Here is a 12674-nt window from a genome sequence, read left to right on the forward strand (position 1 = left end):
CCTATCATCATCTCACGTACTCATCAGGATGGGCATTCCATCATCTCACGCCCTTATCAGGTTTGGCCTATCATCATTTCGTGCCCTCATAAGGTTTAGCCTATTATCATCTCGCACCCTCATCAGGTGTGGCCAATGATCATCTCGAGCCCTCACCAGATTTGGCCTATAATCATTTCGCGCCCTCATCAGGTGTGGCCTATCATCACCTTGCACCCTCATCAGGATTTGCCTATCATCTCGTGCCCTTATCAGGATTAGCGTAACATCATCTCACGCCCTCATCAGATTTGGCCAACCATCATCACGCGCCCTCATCAGGTTTGGCCTTCCATCATCTCGTGCCTTCATTAGGTTTGGACTATCATCATCTCTCGCCCTCATCAGGATTGGCCTATCATCATATCATCATCTTGCATCCCTATTAGGTTTGGCCTATCATCATCTCGCGCCCTCATCACGTTTGGATTATCATTATCTCATGCCTTCATCAAGATTGGCCTACCATCATCTCACACCCTTCTCAAGTTTGGCCTATAATCATCATCTCGCGCCCTCTTCCTGTTGGGCCTATTATCATCTCATGCCATCATCAGGTTTAGCCTATTATAATCTCAGGCATGTCCTATCTTCATCTCGCGCTCTCATCAGGTTTGGCCTATCATCATCTCTCACCCTCACCAGGCTTGGCCTACCATGATCTCGCGCCCTCTTCAGATTTGTCCTACCATCATCTCGCGCCCTCATCAGATTTGGCGTAGGTTTATCTCGCGCCCTCATCAGGTTTGGCCTAACATCACCTCACGTACTCATCAGGTTGGGCATTCCATCATCTCACGCCCTTATCAGGTTTGGCCTATCATCATTTTGCGCCCTCATCAGGTTTAGCCTATTATCATCTCGCACCCTCATCAGGTGTGGCCAATGATCATCTCGAGCCCTCACCAGATTTGGCCTATAATCATTTCGCGCCCTCATCATGATTAGCGTAACATCATCTCACGCACTCATCAGATTTGGCGCACCGTTATCAAATGCTCTCATCAGGTTTGGCCTATCATCATCTCTCGCCCTCATCAGGTTTGGCCTTCCATCATCTCGCGCTCTCATCAGGTTTGGCATACCATTATCTCGAGTCCTCTTCAGGTTTGGCCTACCATCATCACGCGCCGTCATCAGATATGGCGCACCCTTATCTCGCGTCCTCATCAGGTGTAGCCTAACCTTAATCTCGCGCCCTCATCAGGTTTGGCCTATCATCATCTCAAGCCCTCATCAGGTTTGGCATACCAACATCTCGCGCATTTATCAGATTTGGCCTACCATCATCTCGTGCCTTCATCTGGTTTGGACTATCATCAACTTGCGCCCTCATCAGGTTTGGTCTATGATCATCTTGCGCCCTCATCAGGTTTGGCCTATCATCATCTCGATCCCTCATCAGATTTGGCCTACCATCATCTCGAGCCCTTATCAGGTTTGGCTTACCATCATCTCGCGCCCTCTTCAGTTTTGTCCTAACATTATCTCGCACCCTCATCAGATTGGGCGTAGCTTTATCTTGCGCCCTCATCAGGTTGGGCCTACCATTATATCGTGCCCTCATCAGATTTTGCATCCCCTAATCTGGTTTGGCCTATCATCATCTCACGCCCTCATTAGGTTTGACCTTTCATCATCTCGCGCCCTCATCAGGTTTGGCATACCATCATCTCGTGCCCTCTTCAGGTTTGGCCTACCATCATCTCGCGCCCTCATCAGATTTGGCGTGCCCTTATCTAGCACTGTCATCAGATTTGGCCTACCATCATCCCGCGCCCTCATCGGGTTTGGCCTATCATCATCTCGCGCTATCATCAGATTTGGCATACCCTTATCTCGCACCCTCACCAGGTTTGGCCTATCGTCATCTCACGCCCTCATCAGATTTGGCGTACCCTTATCTCGCGCCCTCATTGGGTTTGGCCTATCATCATCTCGAGCCCTCATCAGGTTTGGCCTACCATCATCTCGCGCCCTTATCAGGTTTGGCCAATCATCATCTCGCGCCCTCATCAGGTTTGGCCTATCATCTCGCGCCCTTATCAGATTTGGCCTACCATCATCTCGTGCCCTCTTCAGGTTGGGCCTATCATCATCTTGTGCCCTTATCAGGATTAGCCTAACATCATCTCAGGCCCTCATCAGGTTTGGCCTTCCATCATCTCGAGTCCTCATAAGATTTGGCCAACCATCATCTGCGCCCTCATCAGGTTTGGCATACCATCATCTCGCTCCCTCATCAGATTTGGCGTACCCTTATCTCGCGCCCTCATCAGGTTTGGCATATCATCATCTCGCGCCCTCATCAGATTTGGCGTACCCTTATCTCGCGCCCTCATCAGGTTTGGCCTATCATCATCTCACGCCCTCATCAGGTTTGGCCTTCCATTATCTCGCGCCCTCATCAGGTTTGGCATACCATCATCTCGCATCCTCTTCAGGTTTGGCCTACCATCAACTCGCGCCGTCATCAGATATGACGTACCCTTATCTCGGGCCCTCATCACGTTTAGCCTACCATCATCTCGCGCCCTCATCAGATTTGGCCTATCATCATCTCGAGTCCTCATCAGGTTTGTCATACCATCATCTTGCGCATTCATCAGATTTGCCTATCATCTCGTGCCCTTATCAGGATTGGCCTAACATCATCTCACGCCCTCATCAGGTTTGGCCTATCATCATCTCGTGACCTCATCAGATTTGGCGTACCCTTATCTCGCGTCCTTATCAGGTTTGGCCTTACAACATCTCGCGCGCTCATCAGGTTTGGCGTACCATCATCTCGTGCTCTCATCAAGTTTGGCCTATCATCATCTCGAGCCCTCATCAGGTTTGGCCTACCATCATCTCTCATCTCTCGCCCTTATCAGGTTTGGCCTATCATCATCTCAGACCCTCATGAGGTTTGGCCTATCATAATCTCACACCCTCATCAGGTTTGGCCAATCGTCATCTCGTGCCCTCATCAAGTTTGGACTACCATCATCTGGCGCACCAATCAGGCTTGGCCTGCCATCATATCGCGCCATCATTAGGTTTGGCATATCATCATCTGACGCCCTCATCAGATCTGGCCTATCTTCATCTCAGGATTGGTCTACCATTATTTCGAGCCCTCATCAGGTTTGGCCTAACATCATCTCGTGCCCTTATCAGGTTTGGTCTTCCATCATCTCACGCCCTCATGAGGATTGGCCAATCATCATCTCGCACCCTCATCAGGTTTGGCTTATAATCATCTTGCGCACTCATCAGTATTGGCCGAACTTAAGCTCACGCCCTCATCAGGTTTGGCCTTCCATCATCTCGCGCAGTCATCAAGTTTGGCCTACCATCATCTCGTGCCATCATTAGGTTTGGCCTATCATCATCTCAAGCCCTCATCACGTTTAGTCTACCATCATCTCACGCCCTCATGAGGTTTGGCCTATCATCATCTCACGCCCTCATCAGGTTTGACCTATCATTATCTTGCGCCCTCATCAGGATTGGCTTACCATCCTTTCTCATCCCCCTCAAGGTTGGCCTACCATCATCTTGCACCCACATCAGATTTGACCTACCATCATTTCGCGCCCTGATCAGTTTTGGTCTACTATCATCTCGTGCCCTCATCAGGATTGGCCTAATATCATCTCACGCCCTCATCAGGTTTTGCCTTCCATCATCTCGTGCCTTCATTAGGTTTGGACTATCATCATCTCTCGCCCTCATCAGGATTGGCCTAACATCATCTCACGCCCTCATCAGGTTTGGCCTAACATCATCTCATGCCCTCAACAGGTTTGGCCTTCCATCATCTCGTGCCTTCATTAGGTTTGGACTATTATCATCTCTCTCCCTCATTAGGTTTGGCCTACCATCATCTCACGCCCTCATCAGGTTAGGCCGTCCATCATCTCGTGCCTTCATTAGGTTTGGACTATCATCATCTCGCACCCTCACCAGGTTTGGCCTATCGTCATCTCACGCCCTCATCAGGTTTGGTCTATCATTATCTCGCGCCCTCATCAGGACTGGCTTACCATCCTTTCTCACCCTCTTCAAGGTTGGCTTACAATCATCTTGCGCCCTCATCAGATTTGAACTACCATAATTTCATGCCCTGATCAGTTTTGGCCTACTATCATCTCGCGCCCTCATCAGGATTGGCCTAACATCATCTCACGCCCTCATCAGGTTTTGCCTTCCATCATCTCGTGCCTTCATTAGGTTTGGACTATCATCATCTGTCGCCCTCATCAGGATTGGCCTAACTTCATCTCACGCCCTCATCAGGTTTGGCCTACAATCATCTCGCTCTCTCATCAGGTTTGGCCTATCATCATCTTGAGCCCTCATCAGGATTGGCCTATCATCATATCATCATCTTGCATCCCTATCAAGTTTGGCCTATCATCATCTCGCGCCCTCATCAGGTTTGGATTATCATTATCTCGTGCCTTTATCAGGATTGGCCTACCATCATCTCACACCCTTCTCAAGTTTGGCCTACCATCATCTTGTGCCCTCATCAGGTGTGACTTATCTCAGGTTTTGCATATCATAATCTTGCACCCACATTAGGTTTGGCCTTTCATCATGTCGAGCCCTCATCAGGTTTGGACTACCATCATCTCGCGCCCTTATCAGGTTTGGCCACTCATGATCTTGCGCCCTCAACAGGTTTGGCCTATCATCTCGAGCCATAATTAGATTTGGCCTACCATCATCATCTCGCGCCCTCTTCCTGTTGGGCCTATCATCATCTCGCGCCCTCATCAGGTTTAGCCTATTATAATCTCAGGCATGGCCTATCTTCATCTCGTGCCTTCATTAGGTTTGGCCTATCATCATCTCTCACCTTCACCAGGCTTGGCATACCATGATCTCGCGCCCTCTTCAGGTTTGTCCTACCATCATCTCGCGCCCTCATCAGGTTTGGTCTTCCATCATCTCACGCCCTCATGAGGATTGGCCAATCATCATCTCGCACCCTCATCAGGTTTGGTCTATCATCATCTCACGCCCTCATGAGGTTTCGCCTATCATCATCTCACACCCTCATCAGGTTTGACCTATCATTATCTTGTGTCCTCATCAGGATTGGCTTACCATCCTTTCTCACCCCCCTCAAGGTTGGCCTACCATCATCTTGCACCCACATCAGATTTGACCTACCATCATTTCGCGCCCTGATCAGTTTTGGCCTACTAACATCTCACGCCCTCATCAGGATTGGCCTAATATCATCTCACACCCTAATCAGGTTTTGCCTTCCATCATCTCGTGCCTTCATTAGGTTTGGACTATCATCATATCTCGCCCTCATCAGGATTGGCCCAACATCATCTCACGCCCTCATCAGGTTTGGCCTAACATCATCTCATGCCCTCAACAGGTTTGGCCTTCCATCATCTCGTGCCTTCATTAGGTTTGGACTATTATCATCTCTCTCCCTCATTAGGTTTGCCCTACCATCATCTCACGCCCTCATCAGGTTAGGCCGTCCATCATCTCGTGTCTTCATTAGGTTTGAACTATCATCATCTCGCACCCTCACCAGGTTTGGCCTATAGTCATCTCACGCCCTCATCAGGTTTGGTCTATCATTATCTCGCGCCCTCATCAGGACTGGCTTACCATCCTTTCTCACCCTCTTCAAGGTTGGCTTACAATCATCTTGCGCCCTCATCAGATTTGAACTACCATAATTTCACGCCCTGATCAGTTTTGGCCTACCATCATCTCGCGCCCTCATCAGGATTGGCCTAACATCATCTCACGCCCTCATCAGGTTTTGCCTTCCATCATCTCGTGCCTTCATTAGGTTTGGACTATCATCATCTCTTGCCCTTATCAGGATTGGCCTAACTTCATCTCACGCCCTCATCAGATTTGGCCTACAATCATCTTGCTCTCTCATCAGGTTTGGCCTATCATCATCTCGAGCCCTCATCAGGATTGGCCTATCATCATATCATCATCTTGCGTCCCTATCAGGTTTGGCCTATCATCATCTCGCGCCCTCAACAGGTTTGGCCTATCATCTCGAGCCATAATTAGATTTGGCCTACCATCATCATCTCGCGCCCTCTTCCTGTTGGGCCTATCATCATCTCGCGCCCTCATCAGGTTTAGCCTATTATAATCTCAGGCATGGCCTATCTTCACCTCGCACTCTCATCAGGTTTTGCCTATCATCATCTCTCAACCTCACGAGGCTTGGACTACCATGATCTCGCGCCGTCTTCAGGTTTGTCCTACCATCATCTCGCGCCCTCATCAGATTTGGCGTAGCTTTATCTCGCGCCCTCATCAGGTTTGGCCTATCATCATCTCACGTACTCATCAGGATGGGCATTCCATCATCTCACGCCCTTATCAGGTTTGGCCTATCATCATTTCGTGCCCTCATAAGGTTTAGCCTATTATCATCTCGCACCCTCATCAGGTGTGGCCAATGATCATCTCGAGCCCTCACCAGATTTGGCCTATAATCATTTCGCGCCCTCATCAGGTGTGGCCTATCATCACCTTGCACCCTCATCAGGATTTGCCTATCATCTCGTGCCCTTATCAGGATTAGCGTCACATCATCTCACGCCCTCATCAGATTTGGCCAACCATCATCTCGCGCCCTCATCAGGTTTGGCCTTCCATCATCTCGTGCCTTCATTAGGTTTGGACTATCATCATCTCTCGCCCTCATCAGGATTGGCCTATCATCATATCATCATCTTGCATCCCTATCAGGTTTGGCCTATCATCATCTCGCGCCCTCATCACGTTTGGATTATCATTATCTCATGCCTTCATCAAGATTGGCCTACCATCATCTCACACCCTTCTCAAGTTTGGCCTATAATCATCATCTCGCGCCCTCTTCCTGTTGGGCCTATTATCATCTCGTGCGATCATCAGGTTTAGCCTATTATAATCTCAGGCATGTCCTATCTTCATCTCGCGCTCTCATCAGGTTTGGCCTATCATCATCTCTCACCCTCACCAGGCTTGGCCTACCATGATCTCGCGCCCTCTTCAGATTTGTCCTACCATCATCTCGCGCCCTCATCAGATTTGGCGTAGGTTTATCTCGCGCCCTCATCAGGTTTGGCCTAACATCACCTCACGTACTCATCAGGTTGGGCATTCCATCATCTCACGCCCTTATCAGGTTTGGCCTATCATCATTTTGCGCCCTCATCAGGTTTAGCCTATTATCATCTCACACCCTCATCAGGTGTGGCCAATGATCATCTCGAGCCCTCACCAGATTTGGCCTATAATCATTTCGCGCCCTCATCATGATTAGCGTAACATCATCTCACGCACTCATCAGATTTGGCGCACCGTTATCAAATGCTCTCATCAGGTTTGGCCTATCATCATCTCTCGCCCTCATCAGGTTTGGCCTTCCATCATCTCGCGCTCTCATCAGGTTTGGCATACCATTATCTCGAGTCCTCTTCAGGTTTGGCCTACCATCATCACGCGCCGTCATCAGATATGGCGCACCCTTATCTCGCGTCCTCATCAGGTGTAGCCTAACCTTAATCTCGCGCCCTCATCAGGTTTGGCCTATCATCATCTCAAGCCCTCATCAGGTTTGGCATACCAACATCTCGCGCATTTATCAGATTTGGCCTACCATCATCTCGTGCCTTCATCTGGTTTGGACTATCATCAACTTGCGCCCTCATCAGGTTTGGCCTATGATCATCTTGCGCCCTCATCAGGTTTGGCCTATCATCATCTCGATCCCTCATCAGATTTGGCCTACCATCATCTCGAGCCCTTATCAGGTTTGGCTTACCATCATCTCGCGCCCTCTTCAGTTTTGTCCTAACATTATCTCGCACCCTCATCAGATTGGGCGTAGCTTTATCTTGCGCCCTCATCAGGTTGGGCCTACCATTATATCGTGCCCTCATCAGATTTTGCATCCCCTAATCTGGTTTGGCCTATCATCATCTCACGCCCTCATTAGGTTTGACCTTTCATCATCTCGCGCCCTCATCAGGTTTGGCATACCATCATCTCGTGCCCTCTTCAGGTTTGGCCTACCATCATCTCGCGCCCTCATCAGATTTGGCCTATCATCATCTCGCGCTATCATCAGATTTGGCATACCCTTATCTCGCGCCCTCATCAGGTTTGGCCTCTCATCATCTCGCGCCCTCATCAGGTTTGGCATACCATCATCTCGCGCCCTCATCAGGTTTGGCCTATCATCATCTCGAGTCCTCATCATGTTTGGCCTACCATCATCTCGCGCCATTATCAGGTTAAGCCACTCATCATCTCACACCCTCATCAGGTTTGGCCTACCATCTCGCGCCCTTATCAGATTTGGCCTACCATCATCTCTCACCCTCTTCATGTTGGGCCTATCATCATCTTGCACCCTCATCAGGTTTAGCCTATTATCATCTCAGGTATGGCTTATCTTCATCTCGCACTCTCATCAGGTTTGGCCTATCATCATCTCTCACCCTCACCAGGTTTGGCCTATCATCATCTTGCACCCTCATCAGGTTTAGCCTATTATCATCTCAGGTATGGCTTATCTTCATCTCGCACTCTCATCAGGTTTGGCCTATCATCATCTCTCACCCTCAACAGGTTTGGCCTATCATCATCTTGCACCCTCATCAGGTTTAGCCTATTATCATCTCAGGTATGGCTTATCTTCATCTCGCACTCTCATCAGGTTTGGCCTAACATCATCTCATGCCCTCAACAGGTTTGGCCTTCCATCATCTCGTGCCTTCATTAGGTTTGGACTATTATCATCTCTCTCCCTCATTAGGTTTGCCCTACCATCATCTCACGCCCTCATCAGGTTAGGCCGTCCATCATCTCGTGTCTTCATTAGGTTTGGCCTATCATCATCTCTCACCCTCACCAGGTTTGGCCTACCATCATCTCGTGCCTTCATCAGGTTTGGACTATCATCATCTCACGCCCTCATCAGGTTTGGCCTATCATCATCTTGCACCCTCATCAGGTTTGGCCTATTATCATCTCGATCCCTCATCAGATTTGGCCTACTATCATCTCGCGCCCTCATCAGGTTTGGCTAACCATCATCTCGCGTCCTCATCATGGTTGGCCTAGAATCTCGCGCCCTTATCAGTTTTGAACTACCACCATCTTGCGCCCTCTTCAGGTTTGTCCTACCATCATCTCTCGCCCTCATCAGATGTGACCTATCATCTCAGGTTTTGCATATCATAATCTTGCGCCCCCATCAGGTTTGGCATATCATTTCGCGCGCTCATCAGGTTTGATATTAGATTTGGCCAACCATCATCTCACGCCCTCATCAGTCTTGGCCTCCCATTATCCCGCGCCCTCATCAGGTTTGGCCTACCATCATTTTGCGCCCTCATCAGGTTTGGCTTATTATCATTTCACGTCCTCATCAGGTTTGGCCTATCACCATTTCGCGCCCTCATCGGGTTTGGTCTAACATCATCTCACGCCCTCATCATGATTGGCCTACCATCATCTTGCGCCCTCATCATGATTGGCCTACCATCATCTCATGCCCTCATCAGGTTTGGCCCTCCATCATCTCGTGCCTTCATTAGGTTGGGACTATCATCATCTCTGCCCTCATCACGTTTGGCCTTTCATCTCGCGCCCTTATCAGGTTTGGCCTAACATCATCTCGCGCCCTCTTCAGGTTTGTCCTACCATCATCTCGCGCCCTCATCAGATTTGGCAAAGCTTTATCTCGCGCCCTCATCAGGTTTGGCCTAACATCATCTCACATAGTCATCAGGTTGGGTATTCCATCATCTCACGCCCTTATCAGGTTTGGCCTATCATCATTTTGTGCCCTCATCAGGTTTAGCCTTTCATCATCTCGAGCCCTCTTCAGATTTGGCCTATCATCATTTAGCTCCCTCATCAGGTATGGCCTATCATCAACTCACGCCCTCATCAGGATTTGCCTATCATCATCTCGTGCCCTTATCAGGATTGGCCTAACATCATCTCACGCCCTCATCAGGTTTGGCCTTCCATCATCTCGAGCCCTTATCAGATTTGGCCTACCATCATCTCGCGCCCTCATCAAGTTTGGCCTACCATCATCTTGCGCTTACTTCATCAGATTTGGCGTACCCTTATCTCGTGCCCTCATCAGGTTTGGCCTGCCATCATCTCGTGCCCTCATCAAGTTTGGCCTACCATCATCTCGCGCTATCATTAGGTTTGGCCTATCATCATCTCGCGCCCTCATCAGATCTGGCCTACCATCATCTCAGGTTTGGCCTACCATCATTTCACGCCCTCATCAGGTTTGGCCTACCATCATCTCGCGCCCTCTTCTGGTTTGGCCTATCATCATCTCGCGCCCTCATCAAGTGTGGCCTATTATCACCTTGCGCCCTCATCAGGTTTAGCCTATCATCTAGTGCCCTCATCAGGTTTGGCCTATCATCATCTCGCGCCCTCATCAAGTTTGCCCAATCATCATCTCGCGCTCTCATAAGGTTTGGCCTATCATCATCTCAGGTTTGGCCTATCATTATCTCAGGTTTGGCCTATCATCATCTCGCGCCCTCATCAGGTTTGGCCTAACATTAAGGTTGAGCGAGTATGTTCTGTCCGAGTATGCTCGGGCCGAGCTCCGAGTATTTACAGCTGCTCGGTGATAAGGTTAAATCGCTCCCGTGTGCATGATTTGCAACTGTTTGACAGCTTTATTACATGTGAGGAATGTGTAAGAAATAGACATTCCTCCCATGTAATAAAGCTGTCAAACAGTTGCAAATCATGCACACGGGAGCGATTTAACCTTATCACCGAGCAGCTGTAAATACTCGGAGCTCGGCCCAAGCATACTCGGCGAAAGGGTTAATAGAACATACTCGCTCAACACTACCTATCATCAACTGGCGCCCTCATAAGGTTTGGGCTATCATCATCTCGTGCCCTCATCAGGTTTGGCCTATCATCATCTCGCGCCCTCATCAGTTTTGGCCTGTCACCATCTCGTGCCCTCATGAGGTTTCTTATATATGTCTTTCTGTAAAGGCATCACCTTCACAATCACAGCAATTAGAAGAGATGCTTATCTGGACCTGTCCCCTTCAACGGTCAGTGTCTGAAGACATAAAATGATATTCAGGTTTAGAATTTTGTACATTCTATTCCCGTTGTGAAGTCATTAGAACTGTCTTTTTTTCATGGGTCCAATTTTTAACATCAACAAAAAAATAAATTAATAAAAAGTCAAAAGCCCCTACCTCCTTTTATAATTATAAAACATACATTTAAAGGGATCCTTTTATTTTATCTATATTTTCTACTGCTCTATATTTTAAAAGAAAGACTCCTTTCATTCATTTTTGAAAGCATTAAACTACAACTCCAATGTTAGCGCAGTAGCTACCGAGGGGGGCAGAGGGGGTTGTGGCCCCGGGCTCAGCGCACTGTGGGGGCCCACCCGGATCTACGCTACTGTAACTGTATCGTCGTGTGCAGCACGCCTTTACAGTTACACTCCGGGCAGAGCAGGGAGACTGGATGTCCCTGCACTCCCCGGCGGCCGCTATGCGGCCCTTGAGCAGGAGGAGGGGGGGCCCGGTGCCAGCATCAGGCCCCCCCACCCGTCACCGCAAGCTCAATGATGAGAGAGGGAGTGCGACGCTCCCTCTCTCATCAGTCCCCCTCTGAGTCTGACGTCAGTGACATCATCACTTGGTGCCCGGCCCGCTGTGCTGAGATGTGTGCGTTCACTCGGAGCAGCGGGGGAATGTGGAGGAGAGGTGAGTATTGTGTTTATTTATTCCTCCTATGGGGGAGATTATACTACAGACTCTGTCTATGGGGGGAGATTATACTACAGACTCTGTCTATGGGGGGGGGTTATACTATATAGAGGAGCATCTGGTGCATTATACTATATGGAGGCTATTTATACAGTGTGGGGATTACAGTTAGGGTCATACAGTGTGTGAGATAATGTGGGGTCTTTGCACAGTATGGGGCCATCATACAGTGTGGGAGATAATGTGGGGTCTTTGTACAGTGTGGGAGCCATCCGTTTGGAGGCTACTAAGGGGTTGTATACTGTGGGGGGGTACTATACGGTGAGGGGGAATTATACTATGTATAGGAGAGGATCATATTCTGTAGAGGGGAGCTGTACATGGGGGGAGACTCAGGACATTATTAAATGTTAAATGGGCACTTATCGTTATAAGGGAACTCAGGTTATTATGACTGTCAAAGGGGCACACAGAGAGCACTATTACTTTCTAGGGGGCACAATATGGGCAATGTTTTTCTAGGGCACTTACACACGGCATTACTATATACTAGAGGTTGGTTTTACCATCTAGAGAGCACACAGTACCACACAGAAGGTGCAGTAATAGGGACGCATACAGCAACAGAGGCTCAGTATTGGGGTATTAGCAGGATGAGGCGTTTGTGCAGGTTGGGAATAGATGTGGATGGTGCCTGAAATGTAAGGAGTCAAATGTGTCTTTGTTGTGATCTCTGCAGACCTGAGACTCTGAGTCCTGGATGGAGAAGTCGTTGTGTCGGTCATGGCCAGATGGAAAAGACGGGAAAAGTGTACAATTTAATCAGAAAGAAAGTCAGCTGTAAGGTACTATATATAACTGTGC

This window comes from Phyllobates terribilis, unplaced genomic scaffold, assembly GCF_046119375.1.
Source record: "Phyllobates terribilis strain yellow unplaced genomic scaffold, ASM4611937v1 Scaffold_11__3_contigs__length_659146591, whole genome shotgun sequence".
Lineage (NCBI taxonomy): Eukaryota > Metazoa > Chordata > Amphibia > Anura > Dendrobatidae > Phyllobates > Phyllobates terribilis.